We start from the raw sequence: 6464 nt of genomic DNA on the forward strand, positions 1-6464 counted from the left end.
CATGGAGTAATGTCCTCCGGATAGTACTGCATAGAGGAAATAATTGCATCCCGACACCGGCAATAGAAAATACTGACGTCATTAGAAACAGGCTACCAGTGAGACAATATATACAACGTTGCCAACCCAATTTTACTCCGGGGCACCATGCAGCTGGCCGCCATATTGGAAGAAAATTTTGCTACGTGAACTGAAGACCTCGCTGTTTTGGCGATTTCTTATCCGTTTTTCCAGTTTGTACAGACGACTTCATGAATTGAATCATCGCAAATTAACCTGGTGAGTTGGTAGTCTCTGTGTAGAGAATTGAAATACTGTTGAAATCTGCGTTTGTGAAATTTAGTGTGGTTTGTGTGTTTTTCATGACGGCGCAAAATTTGAAACATATTGAGTTAAATTGTCTCATTAGATAGCGCCTCCTATCGGCAGGAGTAGGAAAGGCATGTGCAATAACATGTGCGCCATCATCATCACAACTTTGTTAGTTAAACTGTGACGATCGAGGGGGAATAGAAAGTATGCACAATTTGAAGGCAGAGTATGATTAATCTTCATATTATTTTAGACGATCTTTTCCAAAAATTATGCACTTTGGTGACAAATTCATGTACTTACTTTTAATTTATCATACAGTTCATGATCCCCATTTTTGCGATCCTCACACTTTACCAATGGCCTTGAATGAGCTCGTAAACAATTATTTAGCCACCTCCCAACTTTTTACTCGCACCTTGTACAATAAAATGCACCTGCAACACTTGGCACCGCACATAAGCAGCTATCCTTGGCGTTTATATCCTGACTGAAGGACTATGCCAAGTATCGAAGTAGAAGTAGAAGTAGAAATTTTTGAATCGCCCTGTGTGGCCAAATGGGCAACTTTTTCACCTGATTTATCAATATTTAGGCATTATACTTTTATTCAAGTTCCTTAAAGAATTCATAATAATTAAAGTTTTGTGCACATCATTACAATGTACATCAACTTTTATCTTTGAAGTCTTTGTCATGCACACGCCTGGTCTCACAGGAATCGCGGCACTGTGGCACACAATCTCTATTCCGTGATGAAATGCACACGTACACTTTTGCGCAACAGTCTAATTGTGCGCAAGATAGCTCCCTCTGCTCTGTTGCCCATTCACATATGAGGCGTTCAACCCAACATGGCACATGTTTCGACGTAATAGACAATTATGGAACGGGAATGAATGTTCACTTTTTACTGTTAAAAAAAGGTTTAGTTTAAGACAGTGTTACTCGGTTCATTCATAAAAATAACCGCATCTAATTTAAAGATGGCGATTTGCTGTTTCTTTTGATCGTGATTGACTCTACGTGAAGGAAAACATTTGTAATCTTTGAACAAATTACGTCAGAAATGTCATTGTTTTAACTCTTCACGGAGGTGAGCATAGTTACTTAATTTATGCTGTTTTATGCTGTCTTAATAGAAGTTTCATAAGGATTCAGACAAAATATTCCTATCACTCAGTTGTCGCCCGATGTCCGCGGATATTCGGATATTAAAGAATATCCGGTTACTTGGTTGTAATTACAGAACTATCCGGTTTATAAATAGCTATTCGCACCCTATGCGGATATCCGGTTAAGAAAAAAAAAGGCATTCGCGGTTACGGATAGGAAAACCTATTAGCCATTAACCGGATATTTGAATTATTCGCCCAGGCCTAGTTTGGTGGTCATAACCACTAACTGTTTTGGTTAATGGCCAGTGATCAACCAAAAGCAAGTTCAACCAAAACAGTTTTTTTATGCTCGCGAAAATGCACCCCATGCAGACATTGGTTCAATTAAGATACAATTCTCTATAAAAAAGAATTGCAACAGTAGGCTACATGTCTTTTATTAACGTACGCTTATATGCAGTGTGCCGTGTTTGTTTACGTTTAATACCCTCAATAGGTCACGTGACGCTCGGAGCGCAATCTGTCTATAGTCACAACTACTACAAAAATTGTCGCAACTAATTGATGAATGAATTGTGTCGCTCAAGACTATTCATAACAACATAACATACTTAAGAAATTTAATTTTAGTCTTGATGTTGTTGTTATTGATTTGGTTGTTTCTTATTCCTAACACTGTCTAAAACTAAACCTTTTTTTATTTTATTTTGAATAGCGCCCTCTAGCGGCAAAAAAATTATTCGAATATCCGGTTAATTTTGTATAGTTGGCCAGCGGTATCCGAGTACCAAAATTTCACTATTCGCCCAGCACTACACCAAACGCATACTTAATTGTGTGTCAAAGACTAACCCTGCATGTATTTATTTCTTTTTTTGTCAAACAGGATCCATGTATGACAAAACAGAATCCTGAGATGATAATAAGAGGCACCCTGATGAACTCAAACCACTGGGTCATCCTTTGCAGGTGAACCACTTGGAGAGAAGCAAACCCTTAAGAGTCAACCAACTGTCTTGCTCCAGGCTTCTTCAGAGACACCCCTACTCCGCTCAAGAGGCCACCAACCGTCTTCTTCAAGCCTTCTAGAGAGACACCCTGCTAGAAGACAGAGACCCAAACTACACCTTGAAGAGTAGACTACAATGATCAACAATCAAAGGTATGATGAACTCTGATGATATTTTACTGATAACAAACGTGTGATTTCTCTGTACTTTTACTGATTTCAAGATCTTCTCGAAGCCACCTTGAGGCAAAATTTTGTAAATAGAAGCAAACCGATCAATAAAGGGAGACAAAAATTAAATGTAAGCGGGCTGTTGCTTGCGTAAAGAACCTTGGACAAGGCTAAATTTACCTATGCAAAAGTAAATTTCCCTTGTGCTAATCAGCCTTTTACTTGGTGTTAAAAATAATTTTATGGAGAAAATTGTTATTCAAGAAGTGTCGAAACAAAACAGCCAAATTAATTTAACTTAATTCATTTTTTTTTTTTTTCAGGCTTTAGGGTCAGGCTTTAGGCGGACACTTTGTTATTGTTATAAAACTTATAGTCACCCAATGGTGATGCTGAGATTTCAGCTCCTTGTTACTCGAAAATGAAATAGCAATCAGACAGAAATGTTAATATTTTTCTTGTAAATCATATTTTTTGTTGTTAATGTTTGAAAGTTCTAAGGGGTTCCTGTGTGGTTCCAACACAAGCACTACCAGCCATACCTGTAACATACACAACAGTTATTTTTTTACAGTTAAATTTGTCTGTTTACTTAATAGCACTTTGACGGCAGATTTCACAAAACTCTTGGGTTTTTTTTGGCGGGGGGCGGGGGGAGGAGTGGGAGCCGCTTAAGCTAAACACAGCGTTGTTGTCACACACGACAGGGTGATAACACGTTTACCATTATTTTTACTTTGCAATTTGACTCCCAAATGGTGAGGATGGCAGACAGTAGCTGCGTGTGCTGTGGCAAGGGGCCATTACAAATAGCTGCTTATTTTACTCACAAGACAGCTCTGTGAAATAAATTCTGGAAACTTGTATTTTCATTTCATTCTTTTTTTGCTCAACAGATAAATCCATCAGCAATGAAACAGGAACCTGAGCTGTTCCTTAGAGGGCACCCCTCTGTAATCATGGAGCTGTGTCACCTTCTGCAGAATATCTGAATCATCATCTGCCAAAGAGTCGACCGAACCGCCATCCAAGCCCCAAGCATGAACGTTGGCAATCTCAAGGATTCAAAGGTATGATAACATTGTTTCCCCGCACCCATTAAAACATGAAGCGTCCCATGTCACTATTCCCGGTGAAAAGCTCACTCATATTTTTGATGAAGCAATTACCAATATTATATCTTGGTCAAGGACACAAGTGTACAGTCTGTCCAGCTCCGCTAGGTCAGCTTGAGCTGTTTTAAGCCGCAATCTACGTTCACTGTTCACCCACCTGCACTGTATAACGTATATCCACACCCTCGCATGCACACATCAACCACAGTACATAATACACCAGATGGTGGACTGTACTTTTACGGAAGAAGAAGAAGAAGTGCAACAGCTAGGACTCCAACCCACCCTCTGATGATCAGAAATTCCATGAGTGTGGTGCTCTTAATGGCTGGACCACACCACCCCACTTTAATCACTCTGTCAATACCAAATCAAAACTTTCCCACAAATTGAGATTAAGAATTCTTACATCTGTATTTTTAAGGGAACAAAAGGGTAGCGACAAGTTCTTAAAGGAAAGGTACATGTTTGGTAATTACTCAAAACAAATGTTCCATTAAAAACTGATTTGGTAACAAGCATTGTAGAGCTGTTGATGGTATTCTACATTGTGAGAAACGGCTCCATCTAAAGTAGCATAGATTTTGAGAAAGAGGTAATTTCTCACTAAAATAATAAAAGACTTTTATTCCTATCTGAAAGCACACAAATGCGTCCAACAAGGGTGTTTTTTCTCATCATTTTCTCGCAACTTCGATTACCAATTTAGCTCAAACTTTCACAGGCTTGTTATTTTATGCTTATGTTGGGATACACCAAGTGAGAAGACTGGTCTTTGACAATTACCAAACGTTCTCTTTAAATGGTCGTATAAAACCGGCAGAGCTGTGCCATGTGATAAAGGCCCGAGCCGAAGGTGAGGGCATCTATCGCACGGCAATGACCCTGCAAGGTTTTAACCGGCAGTTTTAGAACGAATCACTTCTCTTCTATTCCCATTCATAAATGCCTTTTTGGATAAAAGCGTAATATTGTAAGAAACTCTGTAAAAACCTTTTTTCTTTCCATTTTCCGACATGCTTGAGCTCTGTACGTCCGTGTGTTGCATTGTTATAACTGAGACGACAGTTTTCAGATCCCTTCGTGCGCGTAGTTTTGGTGCAAGACGTTTCTCGTTTTCCTTTGATACACAATGCGGCCAACTCACCAACAGCGCTGCATCGCCTGTACATAAAACGTCTTGCACCAAGACTAGCGCATGCTGATCATTATCAACTGTTTAAACACCCCCACGTGACGCGCTCTCCACCAATAGTGAAACTTTCTGAGGTATTTATGAGTGTGAGGCAAAAAGACCTTAACCCTTCATGTATTTAATTGTTCTTATTTCATTTCTGTCCAAACAGGATCCATGTATGACAGAACAGAATCCTGAGAAGAGGCACCCTGATGAACTCAAACCACTGGGTCACCCTTTGCAGGTGAACCCCTTGCAGAAGCAAACCCTCAAGAGTCAACCAACCGTCTTGCTCAAGCCTTCTCCAGAGACACTCCTACTCCTCCCAAGGGTCAACTGATCCTCCGCCCAAGCCGAAAGCATGAAAGTTGGCAATCTCAAGGATCTGAAGGTTCGATAAACATTGCTCCCCCTTTTCATTCAAACATAAGCATTCCATGTCGCTATAATGCCAGCGACCTGCTCTCTCATATTTTGGCTAACCACCACCAAGCAGTAAAAATTTGCCTTTCAGGGTATATTTTGGTCAGCGACCTATGTTTGGGGAAATGAGCATTTATCAATTTGGTTTGTATTGATGTAACTGAGCGATGCATACATGTTTTTGCTGCAATTTATTATCAGTTTGAATGGTATACCACCTTCATTACAGCTAGGAAAAGCACTCACTGATGATCAAGTGCCACAGCTGGGACTCGAACCCACACTCCGATGATCAAAATCGCCAGAGCTTAATAAGTCAAGTGCTCTCAACTGCTTGACCATGACCTGCCACTTTTGATCACTGTCAATACAAACTATGATCAAATCTTTCCCACAAACTGAGATTGAGGGTGCTTACAACTGTATGGGGTGCATTTTCACGGCATAAAACAACTGTTTTGATTAAACTTGCTTTTGGTTGAACACTGGCCAATAACCAAAACAGTTAGTGGTTATGACCGCCAATTGTGTTCTTGATTGGGTGGCAAAGACTGTAACCCTGCATGTATTTATTTCTTTTTTGTCAAACAGGATCCATGTATGACTAAACAGAATCCTGAGATGATGATAAGAGGCACCCTGATGGACTCAAACCACTGGGTCATCCTTTGCAGGTGAACCCCTTGGAGAAGCAAACCCTCAAGAGTCCACCAACCGTCTTGCTCAAGCCTTCTTCAGAGACACCCCTCCTCCTCTCAGGCCAAGGGTCAACTGATCCTCCGCCCAAGCCGAAAGCATGAGCGTTGGCAATCTCAAGGATCTGAAGGTTCGATAAACATTGTTTTCTCCCTTTCCGTTCAACAGGCCTGGAATTACAATTTTGTTTAGTGTAAGGCCACTTTGGCCTGGAGCAAGTCAAATTTTGGAGAACACCAAGGCCAGTTAAAAGGGCACCAAGGCCAAAAGTGTAAAACTAAAGAAGGCGCAAACGCCAGTAAGATATAATCAAACGGGTCACAAGCCTTTTTAAACAAGTAAATTAAAAATTTAAAAAATTGCCTGAGGTTTCCCTATGGGTGGTAAACCCAATGAAACAGGTTTTTATTAATAAGATATTGATAAATCATATCTTATTCATA

General features: G+C 40.1%; 1 long non-coding RNA gene across 1 annotated transcript; it reads left to right on the forward strand.

The window, feature by feature from the left end:
• Window positions 1-3540: 3540 nt before the first annotated feature.
• LOC117292190 lies at window positions 3541-6111 on the forward strand. The gene is made up of 3 exons (XR_004519270.1): window positions 3541-3680; window positions 5072-5293; window positions 5917-6111. It is a non-coding gene; the product is annotated as an uncharacterized LOC117292190 (long non-coding RNA).
• The last annotated feature ends 353 nt before the right edge of the window (window positions 6112-6464 follow it).

This window comes from Asterias rubens, chromosome 7, assembly GCF_902459465.1.
Source record: "Asterias rubens chromosome 7, eAstRub1.3, whole genome shotgun sequence".
Classification (NCBI taxonomy): domain Eukaryota; kingdom Metazoa; phylum Echinodermata; class Asteroidea; order Forcipulatida; family Asteriidae; genus Asterias; species Asterias rubens.